Source organism: Stegostoma tigrinum, chromosome 3 (genome assembly GCF_030684315.1).
Source record: "Stegostoma tigrinum isolate sSteTig4 chromosome 3, sSteTig4.hap1, whole genome shotgun sequence".
NCBI lineage: Eukaryota > Metazoa > Chordata > Chondrichthyes > Orectolobiformes > Stegostomatidae > Stegostoma > Stegostoma tigrinum.
The window spans coordinates 134669200-134691376 of record NC_081356.1 but is presented as its reverse complement, the minus strand read 5'-3'; the positions used below and the strand labels follow the sequence as shown (position 1 = coordinate 134691376).

The 22177-nt window shown below is 46.6% G+C and overlaps 1 protein-coding gene across 3 annotated transcripts in view; it reads left to right on the top strand.

Moving 5' to 3' along the window:
• LOC125450961 (FYN-binding protein 1) overlaps nt 1–22177 on the top strand; it is a 177244-nt gene that overhangs the window by 22871 nt on the left and 132196 nt on the right. The window contains exon 1 of one of the 3 annotated variants that reach the window (XM_048527468.2): nt 17926–18102. The exons of the other annotated variants lie outside the window; for them this stretch is intronic. The gene's annotated coding sequence lies outside the window, so the exon portion shown is untranslated. Of the gene's footprint in view, nt 1–17925; nt 18103–22177 lie in introns of those variants that run through there. 3 annotated transcript variants of the gene reach the window in all.

Here is a 22177-nt window from a genome sequence, read left to right as displayed (position 1 = left end):
TATCTAAGTCATGAATGTATACTGTGAATAGCTAGCATCCTAGCACTAATGCCTGCGGTACCTCACCAGTCACTGCCCACCAGGTAAAAAAAGGCTCATTTTATTCCTACGCTTTGCTTCCTGCCTACCAAGCAGTTTTCCTACCATGTGAACATGCTATCCCCACTTCCATATGCCTTAATTTTACACACTAATCCCTTATGTGGGTGTTTGTTGATCGCCTTCTGAAAGTCCAAATAAACCACATCCACTGGCTCTCCCATTCAACTCTATGAGGTACATCCTTGAAGAATTCAAATAGATTTGTAAAACATGATTTTCTCTTTTTGTAAACCCATGCTAACGCTGTCTAATCCCATTAAATTTTTTGCAACTGCTCAGTTATTAATTGTTTTGTAACAGAATCCAGTATTTTCCCCAGTACCAGCTCAATCGTATTATAGAGAATGGCGGTCTCTGTATAAGTTGTACAGAATAGTGATCCCTGTGTATGTTACAGAGAATAGCAGCTCCTGTGTTGATTACAGAGATTATTCACCTCTGTGCAATTGTAGAAAATATTAGCCCCTGTGTATGTTATAGGAAGTAGTGTTTTCTGTCTATGTTATGGAGAATAGCAGCCCCTGTGTGTGTTATAAAGAATAGCAGCCCCTGTGTGTAGTATGAAGAATAGCAGCCCCTGTGTGTATTATAGAGAATATCAGTTCCTTTGTATATTATGGAGAATAGCAGTCCCTGTGTATGTTATAGGGAATAACAGTCCCTGTAAATTATTAGACCATAGGACGTAGGAGCAGAAATTAGGCCATTCGGTCCACCAAGTCTGCTCCGCCATTCAAACATGGCTTATAAGTTCCTCAACCCCATTCTCCTGCTTCCTGCCCGCAACCCTTGATTCCTTGATAATCAAGAACCTATCTATCTCAGTCTTAAATGTATTCAATGACCCAGCCTCTACAGCCTTCTGAGGCAGTGAATTCCATAGATTCACCACTCTCTGGCTGAAGAAGTTTCTCTTTATCTCCATTCTAAAAGGCCTTCCCTTTACTCTAAGGCTGTGCCCTCGGGTCCTAGTCTCTCCTACCAATGAAAGCATCTTCCCATCATCCACTCTTTCAGTATTCTGAAAGTTTCAATTAGATCCCCCCTCATCCTTCTAAACTCCAATGAGTATAGTCCCATAGCCCTCAAACACTCCTCATATGTTAAACTTTCCATTCCTGGGACCATTCTCAAAAATCTCCTCTGAACCCACTCCAGGGCCAATACATTCTTCCTGAGATATGGGGCCCAAAACTGCACCTAATACTCCAAATGTGGCCTGACCAGAGCCTTATAAAGCCTCAGTAGTACATCCCTGCTTTTATATTGAAGTCCTCTCAAAATAAATGCCAACATTGCATTTGTCTTTCTGACTGCTGACTCAACCTGCAAGTTTAACTTGAGAAAATCCTGCACAAGAACTCCCAAGTCTCTTTGCACTTCAGATTTCTGAATTTTCCCTCCATTTAGAAAATAGTCCATGCCTTTTTTCATTTTACCAAAGAGCATGACCTCACACTTTCCCATGTTGTACTCCACCTGTCACTTCCTTGCTCACTCTCCTAATCTGCCCAAATCCTTCTGAAGCCTTGCCACCTCCTCAATACTACCTGTCTCTCCACCCGTCTTTGTATCATCTGCAAACCTGGTCAGAATGCCCACAGTTCCTTCATCTAGATCATTAATGTATAAAGTGAAAAGTTGTGGTCCCAACACTGACCCTTGCGGAAAACCACTTGTCACTGGCTGCCATCCTGAGAAAGACCCTTTTATCCTCACTTCCTGCGTTCTGCCAGAACTGCCAATCTTCTATCCATGCTAGCACCTTGCATCTGACAGCATGGGCCCTTATCTTACTCAGCAGCCTCCTGTGTGGCACTTGGTCAAAGGCCTTCTTGATGTCCAGGTAGATAACACCCATTGGCCCTCCTTGGTCTACCCTGCTCTGTACTACCTCCAAGAATTCTAGCAGATTTGGCAGACATGACCTCCCCTTGACGAACCATGCTGACTTTTGCCTGTTTTACCATACACTTCCAAGTATTCAGTAATCTCATCCTTCACAACAGACTCCAAAATCTTACCCACAAACGAGGTTAGGCTAATCGACCTATAATTTTCTGTTTTGCTTCAGTCCCTTTTTGAACAGGGGTGTCATGTTAGTGATTTTCCAGTCGTCTCAGACCCTCCCTGACTCTAGCGATTCCTCAAAGATCACCACTAACACTTCCACCATCTCTTCAGCTCGCTCCTCAGTTGTCTCTTTTAGAACTCTGGGGTGTAGTCCATCTGGTCCAGGTGATTTATCCACCTTCAGGCCAATCAGTTTTGCTGGCACCTTTTCCTTGCTGATGGCTACCCAGCTCAGATCTGTCCCTGACTCTCTTGTATTTTTGGTCTATTATTTGTGTCTTCCACCATGAAGACTGATGCAAGGTAATTATTCAGTTCCTCAGCCATTTCATTGTTCCTCACTAGTGTGTCTCCAACGTCATTTTCCTGTGTTTCAGTGTCCACTTTTGCTTCTCTTTCGCCCTTTAAAAATCTAAAGAAACTCTTAGTTTTCATTGATATTACTGGTTAGCTTACCCTCATGTTTAATCTTCTCCCAGCTTCCCAGTCCTCTGGCTTCCCACTGCCCTTCGCCACATTATATGCTTTCTCTTTTGCTTTTGTGCTATCCCTGACTTCCCTAGTCAGCCCATGGTTGCCTCATCCTCCCTGTACCATTCTTCTTCTTCTTCCTAGGGATGAATTTTTCCTGTGTCTCCTGAATTACTCCCAGAAACTCCTGCCATTGCTGTTCCACTGTCTTTCCTGCTCGGCCCCTCTTCCAGTCAATTCTGGCCAGCTCCTCCCTCAAACCTCTGTAGTTGCTTTTATTCAGCTGTAATACCGTTACCTTTGATTCTATCATCTCCCACTCAAATTGCAGAGTAAATTCTGCCATATTATGGTCACTGCCTCCTAAGGGTTCCTTCACCTTAAGGTCCCTTATCAAGTCTGCCTCACTGCACAACATTAAATCCAGTATTGCCTGTTCCCTTGTGGGCTCCACTACGAGCTGCTCCAAAAAGCCATCTCGTAGGCATTCCACAAACTCCTTTCTTTGCAATCCACTAGCAACACAATTTTCCCAGTCCACCTGCGTATTGAAATCCCCCACGATCACTGTGACTTTGTCTTTCTTACACACCTTTTCAATCTCCTGGTGCATCTTGCGCCCCAGCTCCTGACTACTGTTTGGAGACCTGTACACAACCCCGAGTGTGGTTTAAAAACCAAAAGAAATGCGGATGCTGTAAATCAGGAACAAAAACAAAATCGCTGGAAAAGCTCAGCAGGTCTGGCAGCATCTGTGATGGAGAAAACAGAAGTTAACATTTCAGGTCCAGTGACCCTTCCTCAAAACTGAGTTCCAGCCCTGTGTATATTTTAGGGACGGCAGTGGTATTGTTGCTGCTCACAGGAAATATTTATGTGGCCGGCATTCAGAAACTGCTCCAATAGATGGCAGAATTTGAATAAAATAAAAATTAGGATGAGTAATCTCAGCAATTGTCATTAAACCCCATCCAGCTCACTTCTGTCCTTTAGGGAAGGAAATCTATCATCTTTGCCTGATCTGGCCTCCATGTGACTACAGACCCACAGCAATGTGGATGACCCTAAACCGCCCTCTGAAACAGCTGAGCGAGACACTCCATTGTAACCAATCATGACAAAATCCCGACAAAGAAATGAAACCAGATGAGCCAAGTGGCACTGACCTAGGCACAGGAAAGGACAATGGCAGAAACAGCGTCGTTGACCTGCAAGGACCCCCTTACTAACATTTGGGGGTTGGTGTCAAAATTAGGAGAGCTGTCTCACAGATGAGTCTAGCAACAGTCTGAAATAGACATACTCACAGAAACAATGTCCCAGTCACCACAGTCACCATCCCTGGGCATTTCCTGTCCCACTGGCAGGACAGACCCAGCCGGGGTGCGCGGGGCAGTGGGTACAGTGGGATATAGGAGGGAAGGAACTGCCCTGGGAGTCCTCAACATTGACTCTGGGCTTAATGAAGCAGTACCATCACTCAAGAAGGGTGAGAGGGGTACAGGGATAAACCAGGAAACTACAGGCCAGTTCATCTAACCTCAGTGGTGGGGAAAGTATTGGGAACAATTCTGAGGGACTGCATTTGGAGAGGCAGGGATTGATTAAGAACAGTCAACACGCTCTTATTGAGGGGACGTCATGTCTGACCAACTTGACTGAATTTTTTGAAGAGGTGACCAGGTATGTAGATGAGGCCGATGGTTTTGACATTGTCTATTTGGAGTTCAGTAAGGTTTTAAATAAGGTCCTGAATGGGAGATTGATAGTGAAGTTAAAAACTCATGGATCCAGGGAAAATGGACTATTGGGTCCAGAATTGGCTGAGAGGCAGGAAGCAGAGGAGGATGGTTGGGGACTGTTTTTCTAATGAGAATCCTGCGTCCAGTGGTGTACCACAGGAAGCTGAGTTGGGGCCCTCGCTGTTTGTGATTGATATAAATGATTTAGACTTAAATGCAGGAGGATTGGTCACTAAGTTTGCTGATGATTCAGAATTTGGTGGGTTAGTAAATGATGAGGAGAATAGGCTTATAGACAGGCTGATCAGTGGCAAATGGCTTTCAATCACGAGAAATGTGAGATGATGTGCTTAAAGAATACCAGCCCGTTTGTGTTTTACAGAGAACAATCCTACACTGTGAAAGCAGGCCATTCAGCCCATCAAGCCCACACGAACTCTCTATAACCCGGCATTTCTCATGTCTAACCCAGCAAGTTTGCATATCCCTGGACACTATGGGGCAATTTAGCATGGCCAATCCACCTATTCTGCACATGTTTGGAGTGTGGAAGGAAACCCACACAGAAGTAGGGAGAATGTGCAAATTCTAAGCAGACAGTCACCCAGGGGGTGGAAACGAACCCAGGCCCGTATGCTGTAAGGCAGCAATGCCAACCTCCTCTATTACAGTGTATTATCAGGCCCTGTGTGTGCTGCAGAGAATAGCACTCCCTGTCTATATTATAGAGAATTGCAGGCCCTGTGTATATAGTAGAGAATAGCAACCTCTGTAAATTACAGAAACAGCACACTCTATGCATTTTATAGAGAATAGCAGTCCTTGTGTAAATTATATTGAATAGCAACTCCTGTTTATATTATAGAGAATAACACTCCCTGTGTAAATTATATATAAAATAGCATCCACCTGTTTATATAATAGAGAATAGCACTCCCTGAGTAAGTTATGTAGAATAGCATCCCTTGTTTATATTACATAGAATAGCATCCCCTGTGTATATTATACAGAACAGCAGCCCCTGTTTATGTTATAGAGAATAATAGTCCCTGTGTAAATTATATAGAATAGCATCCCCTCTGTATATTATAGAGAATATTAGTTCCTGTGTAATTTGTATAGAACAGCATTCCCTGTTTATATTACAGAGAATTGTAGTCCCTGTGTAAATTATATAGAAAATAGCATCCCCTGTTTAAATTCTGGAGAACAGCACTCCCTGTATAAATTATAGAGAATAGCATCCCCCGTTTATATTATAGAGAATAGTCATCCCTGTGTATATCATAGAGAATAGCAGCCCTGTGTATATTATAGAGAATAGCAGCCCCTGTGTATATTATGGAGAATAGCAGCCCCTGTGTATAGTATAGAGAATAGCAGCCCCTGTGTATATTACAGACAATAACAGTTCCTACATATGTTATAGAGAATAGAGGCCCTCTATACTCTAGAGAGCAGCAGCCTCTGAGCATATTAAGGAGAACATCATGCCCTCTGTATCTTCTGGGGAGCAGCAGCCCATGTGTATATTATGGAGAATAGCAGCCCTTGTGTACAATGTAATGAATTGTGTTTGTCTGAATGTTTTTTCAAGTATTTGCCATTATTCAGTAAGCCCATGGCCAGGTTGATTACAACCTCAATTCTGCATTCTTGCCCACCCCCAAAAGCCTTCAATTGTAACTGTATGCCTCTGTCTAAGTCTTTTTGATCTCTACATCCTTTGCTTGCTATGATCTGCTTGCACCGCTCGTAAACAAAACTTTTCACTGTATTTTGGGTACACATGACAATGAAACAACTAACCACTCAATCGATGTTAGTCACTGGAGTTTAGAAGAGTGAGGAGGGATCTCATAGAAACATATAAAATTCTAACAGGACCAGACAGGATAAACATTGGAAGGATGTGGCCAATGACGAGGGAGCACAGAACCAGGGGGTCATCATTTAAAGATGTGTAAACCACTTAGAGCAGAGATGAGGAGAAATGTCTTCACCCAGAGAAATGGTCAGCCCGTGGAATTCACTGCCACAGAAAGCAGTTGAAACCAAAATATTGAATGCTCTCAAGAAGGTGTTAGATGTAGTTCTTAGAGCCAAAGGGATCTAAGGGTGTGTGGAGGAAGCAGGAACAGGGGGTTGAGTTGGATGAGCAGACAATATGACATTGAAGGGTGAAACAAGATTGAAGGGCTGAACGGCCTACTTCTGCTCCTATTTTATATGCTTGTATGTCCTAGAGAATATCAGCGCCCCCCCCCCCCCCCCCCCAACCCCACTTGTATGAGGGACTCTCCTTCTCAATATCTCCCCTCACCTGAGGTGTGGTGACTCTCAGGTTAAAACACCACCAATTCTCTCTCTCTCTCTAATGAGAGGCCAGCGATTGGCCCTCTGGGACTATGGCAAATTTACTTTATTACTGAGCTGCCCAAGAACTTAGTGCAGAGTCAAGGGTCACCACATTGCTGTGGGTCTGGAGTCACCTATTGGCAAAACCAGGTAAGAACAGCAGATTTCCTTCCCTGCAGAACACAGGGGTTTTTACAGCAACTAACAGTGGTTACATGTTCATTATTAGACTTTTGATTCCAGTTTGTTTTAAATGTCATACCTTACCTGAGCTGACACACTCTTGTAGCCACTGCACTTATGTGGCTAGTCCATGAGTTTTCTGGCCAATGGTAACCCTGGAATGTTAATTGTGGCATCCTCAGTGATGGTAATATCATGGCGTGTCAAGGGGCAATGGTTAGATTCTCCCTTGTTAGAAATGGCCATTGCCTGGCATTTGTGTGATATGACCATCACTTGTCCCTCATCAACCCTAGAATGACTGTTGCCCAGGTTGTGCTATGTTTGAACGTGGACTGCTTCAGTATCTGAGGAGTCACGAATGGTGCTGAATACTGTGCATTCATCGGCGAACATCCCCACTTCTGACCTAATGGTGGAGGGAAGGTCATTGATGAAGCAGCAGAAGATGGTTGGGCCGAGGACACTACCCTGAGGAACTCCTGCAGAGATTCCCTGGAGCTAGGGTGACTGACCTCCAACAGACACGACCATCTTCCTGTGTGTCAGGTATGACTCCAACCAGTGGAGAGTTTGTCCCTGATATTCATTGATTCCAGTTTTGCTCAGGCTCCTTGATGCCACACTCAGTCGAATGCACCCTTGATATCAAGGGCTGTCACTCTCACCTCACCCTCTGGAATTCAGCTCTTTTGTCCATGTGTGAACCAAGGCTGGAATGAGGTCAGGAGCTGAGTGGCCCTGGTGGAACCCAAACTGGGCGTCACTGAGCAGGTTATTGCTGAGCAGGTGCTGCTTGACAGCTCTGTTACTGACACCTTCCATCACTTTACTGATGGCCGAGAGGAGACTGATGGGGCTGGACAGAAGATGACAAAGTAGAAAGGGGACTCACATTCCATTGTTTCTGCACCAACTGTGCTTCAGAACTTATTACCATTCTGCTGCCTTTACCCCACAACCTGCACATAGTTCCCCTCTTCCACAACTATCCAATGCCGCTCCTGAATGTTTCAGCTGAGCCTGTCTCCAGCATATTTTCAGGCAGTTCATTTCATTGTCTGACAACTCACTGTGCACGTTACATTTACTTTGTTTGCAAATTATTTCTAATCTGTGGCTTGTTGTTAGTGTTACAATCTGCAACAGCATCTGACAATCTATATTACAATGTAATGCTAATCTGTACTTTGTTTATCTGATTGTAATGTTTATCCTTTTACCTACGACTTATACTATGAACCACTGTAAGGAATTGCAACTTCTTTTTTTCTGTCGGCCTGTCTGGCCTTTCAAGTCTGGCAGGAGTAATAGAGTCATAGAGATACACAGACCCTTCAGTACAACTTATCCATGCTGATATCCTATATTAATCTAGTCCCATTTGCCAGCTTTTGGCCCATTTCTCTCTCAGCCCTTCCTATTCAAATACCCATCCAAATGCCTTGTCAATTGCACCAGCCTCCAACACTTCCTCTAGCAGCACATTCCACACAGGCACCATATACTATATAAAAACATTGCCCCTCAGGTCCCTTTTAAATATTGCCCCTCTCACCTTAAACCTATGCCCCTCTAGTTTTGGACTCCCCCACCCCAGGGAAAGGCCTTGGCTAATCACCCTATCCATGCCCCTCATGATTTTATAAACCTCTATAAGGTCACCTCCTCAGCCTCCAACACTCCAGGGAAAACAGCCCCAGCCTATTCAGCCTCTCCCTGTAGCTCAAACCCTCCAACCCTGGCAACATCATTGTAAATCTTTTCTGCACCCTTTCAAGTTTCATAACCTATTACTGGGAGACCAGGAATGACACAGTATTCCAAAAACGGCCTCGCCGATGTCCTGTACAGCTGCAACATGGCCTCCCAACTCCTACACTCAGTGCGCTGACCAATAAAGGCAATAATATCAAATGCCTTCTTCACTATCTTATCTACCTCTGATTCTACTTTCAAGGAGCTATGAACCTGCACTCCAAGGTCTCTTTGTTCAGCAACACTCCTCAGGACCTTACCACTAAGTGTATAAGTCCTGCCCCGAAGTGCCTTCCCTAAATGCAGTACCTCTCATTCATCTAAATCAACTCCATCTGCCACTCCTCGGCCCATTGACCCATCTGATGACCATCCCATTGTACTCTGAAGTAGCCTCCAAATTTGGTGTCCCAGCACCGATCCTTGTGGCATACTGCTGGTCACAGGCGTCCAGTCTGAAAAGCAACTCTGCACCACCACCTTCTGTGTTCTGTCTTCGAGCCAGTTCTGTATCGAAATGGCTAGTTCTCCTTGCATTCCATGTGATCTAACCTTGCTTAACAATCTACCATGAGGAACCTTGTTGAAAGCCTTACTGAAGTCCATATACATCACGTTCACTGCTCTGTTTTCATCAATCCTCTTCGTTACTTCTTCAAAAAACTCAATCAAGTTAGTGAGGCATGATTTCCCAAGCACAAAGCCATGTTGACTGCCCTTAATCAGTCCTTGCCTTTCCAATAAATATAAATCCTGTCCCGCAGTATCCCCTTTAACAACTTACCCACCACTGATGCCAGGCTCAGCGGTCTATAGTTCCCTGGCTTTTTCTTACCACCTGTCTGAAATAGTGGCACCGCGTTAGCCACCCTCCAGTCTTCTGACACCTCACGTGGCTATCGATGATGCAAATATCTCAGCAAGGGGCCCAGCAATCTCTTCCTCGCTTCCCACAGAGTTATAGGGTACATCTGATCAGATACCAGGGATTTATCCACTTTTATGTGTTTTAAGAGATATAACACCTCCTCCCCTGTAATATAGACATTTTCAAGATATCACTATTTTCTCACGTTCTCTACCTTTTATATCCTTTTTAAAGGTCAATACTGGTCCAAAATACTCATTTAGTATCTCCCCCATCTCCTGCGGTTCCATACATAGCTGGTCTTGTGATCTTGAAGGGGCCCTATTCTCTCCCTAGTTACCCTTTTGTCCTTAATGTACTTATAAAATTCCTTTGGATTCTCCTTAACCCCATTTGCCAAATCTATCACATGGCCCCTGACTTCCCTCTTAAAATACTTCTACTGCCTTTATATATTTCTAGGGATTCAAATGATCCCTGCTCTATAAACATGACATATGCTTCCTTCTCATTCTTGACCAATACCTCAATTTCTCCAGTCATCCAGCATTCCCTGCACCTACCAGCCTTGCCCTTCACCCTCACAGGAACATACTGTCTCTGGACTCTCATTATCTCATTCTTGAAGGCTTCCCATTTTCCAGCTGGCCCTTTAAATGTGAACATCTGCCCTCGATCAATTTTTGGAAGTTCTTGCCGAATGCTATCAAACTCGGCTTTCCTCCAAATTAAACTTTAACTTTTAGATCCAGTCAATCCCTTTACATTGCAAATTTAAAACTAATAAAATTACCGTCACTGACCTCAACATGCTCCCCCACTGGCTCCTCAGCCACCTGCATTGCCTGATCTCCCAAGAGTAGATCAGGTTTTGCACCTTCCCTTGTAGGTGTATCCACAGACTGAATCAGTCATAGAGATATACAGCATGGGAACCGACTTTTTGGCCCAACTCGTCTATTCTGACCAAATATCCTATTCAATCTATCCCCTTTCCCAACATTTGGACATATCCCACTAAACTCTTTCTATTCATATGCCCATCCAGATGCATGTTAAATGTTCTAGTTGTACCACCTCCACCACTTCCTCTGGCAGCTCAGTCCATACACACACCACCCTCTGTGTGAAAAAGTGTAACAAGCTATTTAGCTTTCGTATGTCCTAATGCAATAAGATCTGGGCAATATCCAGGCTTGGGCTGACAAGTGGAAGTGACATTCGCGCCACACAAATGCCAGGCTGTGACCATCACCAATAAGAGACAATCTAACCACTGCCCCTCGATATTCAATGGTGTTACCATCACTGAACCCCCCCCCACTATCAACATCCTGGGGGTTACCATTGACCAGAAACTCAACCAGACTCACCACATAAACACAGGGACTACAAGAGCAGGCCAGAAGCTGGGAATACTGCGGTGAGTAACTCCCCTCCTGACTCCCCAAATCCTGTCCCACCATCTACAAGGCACAAGTCAGGAGTGTGATGGGATACTCCCCACTTGCCTGGATGGGTGCAGCCCCAACAACACTCAAGAAGCTCGACACCATCCAGGACAAAGCAGCCGCTTGATTGGCACCACATCCACAAGGATCCACTCCCCCCATCACCGACACTCAGTAACAGCAGTGTGCACTATCTACAAGATGCACTGCAGAAATTCACAAAAGATCCTCAGGCAGCACCTTCCAAACCCACGACCTCTTCCATCTAGAAGGACAAGGGTAGCAGATACGTGGGAACACCACACCCTGCAAGTTCCCCTCCAAACCACTCACCATCCTGACTTGGAAATATATTCCCATTCCTTCAGTGTCGCTGGGTCAAAATCCTGGAATTCCCTCCCTAAGGGCATTGTGGTTCAACCTACAGCAGGTGGACTGTGGCAGTTCAAGGCGCCAGCTCACCCCCACCATCTCAAGGAGCAACTAGCAACGTGCAAGAGATGCTGGAACAGCCAGCGACAGCCACAGCCCACAAAATGGATATAAATTTGTAAAAAGGCAGTGTCACATTGTGGCAAGTGAATCAAAAGATGCTGACTGACCCAGCAGTGAATCTTCATAGCTACTGCCTCTGCTGTTTGATTTGAAATACCTCTGGACATGAGAGTCTGTCTAAGAAAAAGGCAACACCCGTGGTTCTGCCATTCTCACATTCCGATCAATTAATCTAAACTATCAACGTGTTTTCTCCATCAGCACTCTATACCCACTACCCCCACGCCCCCTACACTCCCACCCCCCAAACTATAGCATAAATGCTAATCTCTGCACACTTCCGCTCTGATGAAGTCACCTAGGCTTGAAACGTGAGCTTGCTCTCTCTCCACGGAATGCTCTCCGAGCCGCTCTGATCAACAGCAACTTTTCTTTTGAGTACAGATTCCAGCATCTGCAGTAATCTTCTCCTCCGTTTCTTCTTCATTCCTTTTTTTGTAATTAAGATTGTACTGCAGTACTTTGTATGCAAGATGGCACCATGAGAGATGACAATGTGAGCTTTCCCTGTACTCCTGTACTTGAGCACACGTGACAATGTTCTGTTCTATTCTGGCCAGCCCCTACTTAAGATTTTAAAAACTTCTACCAGATCCCCCCGTCAAATTCATCTCTCAAAGAACAGCTCCAACTTCTTCAATCTATCCTCGTCATTGAAGTTTCTTGTTCCTGGAATTTATCTCATGAATTGCCCTCATACTCTCTCCAGACCATTCACAGCTTCCCTATAATGTGACACCCCCATAACTGTGCACCACCCTCCAGCTGGGATCGAACAGATGTCTTGTACAAGTTTAACATCACCTCCTTGTTCTCGTACTCTATGCCCCCATTAATAAAGCTGAGAACACTGCGGGTGTTATTAACTGCTCTCTACATGTGTCCTACCACCTTCAATGATCTGTGGTCATACACCCCCAGCTCTCTCTGCTCCTGCTCCCCCTTCAGAATCGTACCTCTTTCTTTAAATTGGCTTTCTATGTTCTTCTAACCAATGTGCATCCCCGCATACTTCTCTGCATGACCCTCATCTGCCAACTCTCTGCCCACTCCTCCAACTTGACAAGTTCCACATTGTCCTCCTCAGGGTGCATAATTCTTCTAAGTTTCATATCACCCACAAACTTTAAAATTAACCTCTACACATCAGATCATCAATATATGTTAGGCAAAGCAAGGGCCCCAATACCAAACCCTGGGAAACTCCACTCCAAGTAGTCCTCAGGCCTGTCGGATATATCTGCTTTTGTTGACATGGCATACCTGGGAAATTTTCCACATTGCTGGGTAAGTACCTTTGAAATATCCAACAATTCCTTGCTATCACATGGAGTGCTTCGAACTGGCTGAGAGTGGTATCTGTGACGCTGGGGGCCACTCAGGAGTTGGATTATCCACTTGGCACTTCTGGCTGAAAATTGCTGTGAAAACTTCAGTTTGATCCTTTGCACTGATGTGCTGGGCTCTCCTATCATTGAGGACGGGAAATGCTGTGAGGTTTCAGGTTGTGGCTGAGTACGTTCTCTGCATAAATATATACTTACTTCAACATATCTCATGTGTGCTAACCTTAACCACACATTTTCTCATTGGCCTGTTGTAATCCCAGTTTCCCTGGTGACAGATGATCTCATGAGAAGTGAACAGTCCCTGTTTGAGGAACTGTTGACACTGCAAACGCTAAGTTTCACTCCTCAACTGGGTTTCCCATAGCGTTTCATTCTGAAGTTAACTCTTGTGGCTGATCGGGGCTAGTGCCCAATTTCTAAACAAAATAAAATGTTTACATTTGATTGAGTAATTGGTGGATTGATTTACTGTCATGTGTACCTGAGTACAGTGAAAAACTTTGTTTATGAGCAGTTGAAGCAGATCATGCTAAGCAAAGGATGTACAGATTGAAAAGACTTAGATGGAGGTGCACAGGTTACATTACACAAAGTGTGCGCTAGGCGAGAACAACATTAGCAAGATCAGTGTTATTTGAGGCTACAGAGTACATTCATCAGTCTGATAAAAACAAGGAAGAAACTGTTCCTGAAACCTGTGTGTTCAGGCTTCTGTGCTTTCTGTACTGCTATATTTATACAACACTTTTTATAACCACTGAACCCCAAAAATTGCTTCACAGCAAAAGAAGTGACTTCTGTTCTGCAGACCCTGTTCTAATGATGGAACCATAGCAGGTTGGAGACTGAATGCTGCAGTGAGTAACTTTCCTCCTGCATCTCCAAGGATTGTAGCAGTTTAAGGAGACAACTCAGCACTTCCTTCTCCAGGGCAACTAGGGATGGACATAACAACACAACGTGGAGCTGGATGAACACAGGCAGCATCAGAGGAGCAGGAAGGCTGACGTTTCAGGTCGAGAACCTTCTTCAGAAGTGCCCCATTTCTGAAGAAGGGTCCCGACCCGAAATGTCGACCTTCCTGCTCCTCTAATGCTGCCTGGCCTGCTGTGTTTATCCAGTTCTACACCTGTTATCTCTGACTCCAGCATCGCTCCTTGGGACAGACATAAATGCTTGCCCAGCCAACCTCACCAATGGTCTATGAAAGAATGAAATTATTACCAATTTGTGCACAGCAAGCTCACACAAACAGCAATGACTGGATGGTAAAGTGTGAAGCTGGATGAACACAGCAGGCCAGGCAGCATCTCAGGAGCACAAAAGCTGACGTTTCGGGCCTAGACCCTTCATCAGAGAGGGGGATGGGGAGAGTCTGATGAAGGGTCTAGGCCCGAAACGTCAGCTTTTATGCTCCTGAGATGCTGCTTGGCCTGCTGTGTCCATCCAGCTTCATACTTTATTATCTTGGATTCTCCAGCATCTGCAGTTCCCATTATCTCTAATGACTGGATGGTGATTTTTTTGTTTTGTTTGTTTGTTGATTCATGTGTCTGTATTGGCCACAGAGTCAGGGAGAGCTCCCCTGCTCTTCTGTTCTGGGATCCTTTACAATACCTGATGAGTTCATATAAGGCCCTGATTGACACTTGATCTGCCACTTTCTCTCTGTACTTTGAGTTTTGTGCTCAAGCTCTGGAGTGGGATTTAAACCCAGAACCTAGTAACTCTGTTTGAGAGACTGATGGCTGAGACAACGATCAGAACGTCAAGAAAACAAATGAGGAGGTTTGGATTTTTTTTGTTGGTCTTTCACTCCGTGCTGAGCCACTGAGGGAGTTCTGCCTCCTGGGCAGTTCCACAGCCTAAGGGGAAAGCAGAGGAATATTCCGGACATTGTGCGACGTTATCGGGCTTACCAACCTTCATTGGCTGCCGGTCTGCCAATGCATCAACTTAAAATTTCGAGGCTTGCTTGTAAAACCGTCAATGACCTCACCAATCTGTACCCCTGTAACCATCACTAGCCCTACAACACTCCAATATTTCTGCTGTCCTCCAGTCCTGTCCTCTTGCAGCTCCCATTTCTCTTTGCTACCCTTATTGCTTCCTGGATCCTGAACTCTGGAGTTTCCATCTAAAAATCTCTCGACCTTTCACATTTCTCTCTCTCTCTCTCTGTCTGTCTGACATCTTTTAAAATGTCCCTTAAAACATATCTTATTATCCAAGCTTTGGCCGTTTGCTTTAATATGAGTGTTTTCCAGTTAAGTGACAATTTAGCATTGGTAATGCTCCCAAGAAGCGCCTTCATATGATTAATGACTGTGGTATGAACAGTTGAAGTTGATGTTAGATGGGGTTCTTTACTTCACCCAACAGGATGAATGGGGTAGGTCAGAGATAATGGGAACTGCAGATGCTGGAGAATCCGAGATAACAAAGTGTGAAGCTGGATGAACACAACAGGCCAAACAGCATCTTAGCAGCACAAAAGCTGATGTTTCGGGCCTAGACCCTTCTGATGAAATGACCTAGCTTCCAGCCTTCATTCACGGACCACCTCTCAGCTGGTCGTGACCAGGTTAATTTAGAAAACATCTTCACACTCCACCCCGGTCCACATGAACTTATGGTTTAGTGAAGCTGATGTAACTAGACTTTCCTGAGTTATCGAAACAGTGAGTTTATTCTTCATCATTATTGAATTGAACTTGAGTGATGAGGATGGGCTGAAGAAGCTGGGACTGTTCTCCTGGGAGAGAAAAGGCTGGGAGGAGATTTGATAGAGGTTTTCAACATCATGAGTGGATAAGGAGAAGCTGTTCTCACCTGGAAAAGGATCAAGAACAAGAGGACACAGCTTGAAAGTGATGAGCCAAAGAACAAGGGTGATGTAAGAAAAGAGACATTTTCACCTAGCAAGTAGTTATAGTCTGGAATGCGCTGCCTGGGAATGTGGTGCAGGCAGGTTCAACAGAGACATTCAATAGGGTATTAGATAGTTATTTGGATCTGAAGTAAACCACAGAGACCAGTACCCTGTCAGCAAGACACCCTTTATCTATTTGTGCAAAGTACACTAGCTGTGGCCAGACAGCTTGGAGTCAGTCCCCTGGACTAAAGAGCTTCTAAATCTCCTGGGTTTTTTTTGCAAATAACTTTATTAACATATCGTCACCAGGAAGATACACCCACGCGACCAAGGAGTCAATATCGAGCAGAGCCCCTAGGGGCAAAGCCAGTGTGGAAACAAACGTGAGGGGGAGGTTAGGGATGCAAATCAAAATGGAATTGGAGGGGGAGATGAGGCACTCCATACCCCGCTGCTGCCGAAAAACATCAAGAGCATTGGTCCACCCGGCGTGCTCCTTCTCCAGAGATACCCGGGCGCGGACCTAGCCTTGGAAAAGGAGCAGACAGTCAGCCAAAACAACTCCCTCCACAACCCACTGCCTGGCCCTATTAATGACCAGCTTGTCCCCTGTTTATACATATATATTTTTAAATTTATTAACATATTAAAGACCCTCTTATACCCTATTTATTTGGTCAGACAAGGCTTTCCTGATTGGCCCACATTGATAATCCCAATCAAGGATCTCATAGTCAGCAAGATCCAACTGATTCCAATAATGACAGGATCTAATGGCATATGGGGACTTTGGGAAAAGGCAGGAGATTGGCTTTCATTGGTAATCAAGCTGATGCAGGTCCATCAGGCAGAATGGCCTCCTTCTCCATAATAATCCTGCGATTCTGTTTAGTTGCTAAACAGAAGAAATAACAACTCAGCACACTTGGTCACGTTTTAGAAATAAGAGGTGAAGCCTGTAAAAAATGAAAGTCCAGACCATCTTGAAAGCCTACCTTCCATCCATGGATAACGCAGTGTGGAGCTGGATGAACACAGCAGGCCAAGCAGCATCAGAGGAGCAGGAAAGCTCACATTCCGGGCCGAGACCCTTCTTCAGAAATGGGAGAAGGGAAGGGGATTCTGAAATAAATAGGGAGAGAGGGGGAGGTGGATAGATGATGGATAAAGGAGAAAATAGGTGGAGAGGAGACAGACAGATTAAAGAGGCGGGGTTAGAGGCAGTGAAAGTGAATGTAGGTGGGAAGTTAGGAAGGGGAAAGGTCGGTCCAGGGAGGATGGACAGGCCAAAGGGGCGGGATGAGGTTGGTGGGTACAAGATAGGGGTGGGGCTTGAGATGGGAGGAATGGCTAGGGAGGCAGGGACTAGCTGGGCTGGTTTAGGCATGTGGTCGAGAGAGAGGAGATTTTGAAGTTGTGAAGTCCACATTGATACGCAGAGAGTTGTGGGAGCATGGAATGCGTTGCCAGCAGCAGTTGTGGAAGCAAGGTCATTGGGGTCATTTAAGAGACTGCTGGACATGTATATGGTCACAGAAATTTGAGGGTGCATACATGAGGATCAATGGTCGGCACAACATTGTGGGCTGAAGGGCCTGTTCTGTGCTGTACTGTTCTATGTTCTATGTTCTATGATACCATTGGGCTACAGGGTTCCCAGGCGGAATATGAGTTGCTGTTCCTGCAACCTTCAGGTGGCATCATTATGGTACTGCAGGAAGCCGATGATGGACATGTCATCTAAAGAATGGGAGGGGGTGTGGAAATGGTTCGCGACTGGGAGGTGCAGTTGTTTGTTGCGAACCGAGCGGAGGTGTTCTGCAAAGCGGTCCCCAAGCCTCCGCTTGGTTTCCCCAATGTAGAGGAAGCCACAATGGGAACAGCGGATACAGTATACCACATTGGCAGATGTGCAGATGAACATCTATTTGATGTGAAAAGTCTTCTTAGGGCCTGGGATGGGGATGAGGGGGGAGGTGTGGGGGCAGGTGTAGCACTTCCAGTGGTTTGTCCCATTGGTTAGCACACAGCCCCTTCCCCTCCTTTAAGCGATGCTGTAGTGAGGACTTTCTGATCGGGTCATCAGCCTTCCCTGTTGTTCCTCTTTGCTGCTTCTTCACTGATTGGGCAGAGCTGTACAGAGTCTCTCTCTCTCTCTCTCTCTCTGTCTCTCAGTGCTGGCTGCTCAGCAGCTTTCTGCCTGTCAGGCACAGGGAGTTAACACTGTTTGATCCACAACTTTCACGAGTGCACTTAATTAGCAACTCAGTCAGACGCTTGGTCCGCAGCTGAAATTCTCTGCGATTTTTCTCTCAAGGTAAGACTCCTGTTTTCTGTCAGAGTGCTTTGTAGGATCTGAGGACTGCTGCAGGCGGGGAGCTACAGCCTCATTAAGAGGGACACATCCGAATTACTGCATGGAGGGGATCTTACAATGGAACCAACCTCACCTTACAGCTTAATGTGCTCAGGGAAACAACATGTTTGCTCTCCCTGCTTTCAATTCCCCTCCTCATTGAAATCAGCCTTTAGGTTCAAGGGACTTGCTTTCTTTCCCCTCTCTCCCAGACCCTGCTCTGTGAGGGGTACAGTGCTCCCCTCTCTCCCAGACCCTGCTCTGTGAGGGGTACAGTGTTCCTCTCTCTCCCAGACCCTGCTCTGTGATGGGGTACAGTGTTCCTCTCTCTCCCAGACCCTGCTCTGTGAGGGGTACAGTGTTCCTCTCTCTCCCAGACCCTGCTCTGTGATGGGGTACAGTGTTCCTCTCTCTCCCAGACCCTGCTCTGTGACGGGGTACAGTGTTCCCCTCTCTCCCAGACCCTGCTCTGTGATGGGGTACAGTGTTCCCCTCTCTCCCAGACCCTGCTCTGTGATGGGGTACAGTGTTCCTCTCTCTCCCAGACCCTGCTCTGTGATGGGGTACAGTGTTCCTCTCTCTCCCAGACCCTGCTCTGTGATAGAGAACGGTGTTCCTCTCTCTCCCAGACCCTGCTCTGTGATGGGGTACAGTGTTCCTCTCTCTCCCAGACCCTGCTCTGTGATGGGGAACAGTGTTCCTCTCTCTCCCAGACCCCGCCCTGTAACAGGGTGCAGTGTTCCTCTCTCTCCCAGACCCTGCCCTGTAACAGGGTACAGTGTTCCTCTCTCTCCCAGACCCTGCTCTGTGATGGGGAACAGTGTTCCTCTCTCTCCCAGACCCTGCTCTGTGATGGGGTACAGTGTTCCTCTCTCTCCCAGACCCTGCTCTGTGATGGGGTACAGTGTTCCTCTCTCTCCCAGACCCTGCTCTGTGATGGGGTACAGTGTTCCTCTCTCTCCCAGACCCTGCTCTGTGATGGGGAACAGTGTTCCTCTCTCTCCCAGACCCTGCTCTGTGAGGGGTACAGTGTTCCTCTCTCTCCCAGACCCTGCTCTGTGATGGGGTACAGTGTTCCTCTCTCTCCCAGACCCTGCTCTGTGATGGGGTACAGTGTTCCTCTCTCTCCCAGACCCTGCTCTGTGATGGGGTACAGTGTTCCTCTCTCTCCCAGACCCTGCTCTGTGATGGGGTACAGTGTTCCTCTCTCTCCCAGACCCTGCTCTGTGATGGGGTACAGTGTTCCTCTCTCTCCCAGACCCTGCTCTGTGATGGGGAACAGTGTTCCTCTCTCTCCCAGACCCTGCTCTGTGATGGGGTACAGTGTTCCCCTCTCTCCCAGACCCTGCTCTGTGATGGGGTACAGTGTTCCTCTCTCTCCCAGACCCTGCTCTGTGATGGGGTACAGTGTTCCTCTCTCTCCCAGACCCTGCTCTGTGATGGGGAACAGTGTTCCTCTCTCTCCCAGACCCTGCTCTGTGAGGGGTACAGTGTTCCTCTCTCTCCCAGACCCTGCTCTGTGATGGGGTACAGTGTTCCTCTCTCTCCCAGACCCTGCTCTGTGATGGGGTACAATGGTCCTCTCTCTCCCAGACCCCGCCCTGTAACAGGGTGCAGTGTTCCTCTCTCTCCCAGACCCTGCCCTGAAACAGGGTACAGTGTTCCTCTCTCTCCCAGACCCTGCCCTGTAACAGGGTACAGTGTTCCTCTCTCTCCCAAGTCACTTCTTCAATCCACAGGAATAAGTCTGGGCCTTGTTCAGGAACTTCTTCCGCCCTGGCAGGTCCAATCTTGTCTCACACACAGTCCACACACACACACACACACTCTCACACGCACTGCACACACACACACACACACACACACACACACACTCTCACACGCACTGCACATACACACACACACACACACACACACACACACACACACAGTACACACACACACACACACACATACACACACTCTCACACACACTGCGCGCACACACACACACACACACACACACACACACACACACACACAGTACACACACACACACACACACACAGTACACACACCATACACATACATACATGCACACACACGCACGCATATGCACACACACAGACACTCACACTCACACACACACACACACACATACACACTCATAGACACATGCACACACACACAGAAACATATACACACACCCACACAAACAGATATACACACAGATGCACAGATATATGCACAGATGCGTACACAGTAGACATACACAGATAGACTCACACAGACACACACACATTAGACATACACTGATAGACGTACAGACAGCTTCACAAAGGCTTGCACCTAGATACAACAGAGTTACTCAGATAAACACACATGTACGGCTCCACATGCCTACGACACATATGCTAACACTAACAGTCAAACACACCGACACACACAGAAACATATGTATACACACGGATCCACACATGCACAGATGAATAGATAGACACACACTGCTCAGCTGGGTGTTCTGCTGTGAGCAATCTGGAATGCAGGGTGTTTGAGGCTAAACTTCAGCAGGTATATGACTCTCTGTTCTCGACTCTGGCTTTTCCTGATCCACGGGCTGTGAAAGCCCACCACAGGAGAAAGAGATGGGGTGGAGGGGATCACTGTCTCCCCGCTGTGACAGACTGGTGCTGGCTGGCTGAACTGCAGACTCTTCTCGTTCTGCGGGATTAATTCAGCCGACTTCCTGATCTGTTAACGGATGTGGTTTCTTCATTGTTTAATGTTTGCTTAACCAACACTTGCAGAGAGGTTTCGGTCATATCGCAATTCAGGGATGGTGCAACAGCGACTATTTGCTATGCTAATTTAAAGAGATGGAACTATCATGGGAATGTCATTGGGCTAAGCATCCAGGGCTACAGGCTAATGTCCTGGGAACTTGAATTTGAAGGCTGAAGTTTGATTTCAGTATAAATCTGGAAATAAAAGCTCATCTAACTATTTGACTATCATCAACTGTCATTAAAACCCAGCTGTTAGAGATAATGGGAACTGCAGATGCTGGAGATTCCAAGATAATAAAATGTGAGGCTGGATGAACACAGCAGGCCAAGCAGCATCTCAGGAGCACAAAAGCTGACGTTTCCCTTGTTCGCTCCACACTGCCCTCCAACCCCACCACACCCGGCACCTTCCCCTGCAACCGCAGGAAATGCTACACTTGTCCCCACACCTCCTCCCTCACCCCCATCCCAGGCCCCAAGATGACATTCCACATTAAGCAGAGGTTCACCTGCACATCTGCCAATGTGGTATACTGCATCCACTGTACCCGGTGCGGCTTTCTCTACATTGGGGAAACCAAGCGGAGGCTTGGGGACCGCTTTGCAGAACACCTCCGCTCAGTTCGCAACAAACAACTGCACCTCCCAGTCGCAAACCATTTCCACTCCCCCTCCCATTCTCTTGATGACATGTCCATCATGGGCCTCCTGCACTGCCACAATGATGCCACCCGAAGGTTGCAGGAACAGCAACTCATATTCCGCCTGGGAACCCTGCAGCCATATGGTATCAATGTGGACTTCACCAGTTTCAAAATCTCCCCTTCTCCTACTGCATCCCTAAACCAGCCCAGTTCATCCCCTCCCCCCACTGCACCACACAACCAGCCCAGCTCTTCCCCCCCACCCACTGCATCCCAAAACCAGTCCAACCTGTCTCTGCCTCCCTAACCGGTTCTTCCTCTCACCCATCCCTTCCTCCCACCCCAAGCCGCACCCCCAGCTACCTACTAACCTCATCCCACCTCCTTGACCTGTCCGTCTTCCCTGGACTGACCTATCCCCTCCCTACCTCCCCACCTACACCCTCTCCACCTATCTTCTTTACTCTCCATCTTCGGTCCGCCTCCCCCTCTCTCCCTATTTATTCCAGTTCCCTCCCCCCATCCCCCTCTCTGATGAAGGGTCTAGGCCCGAAACGTCAGCTTTTGTGCTCCTGAGATGCTGCTTGGCCTGCTGTGTTCATCCAGCCTCACATTTTATTATCTTAA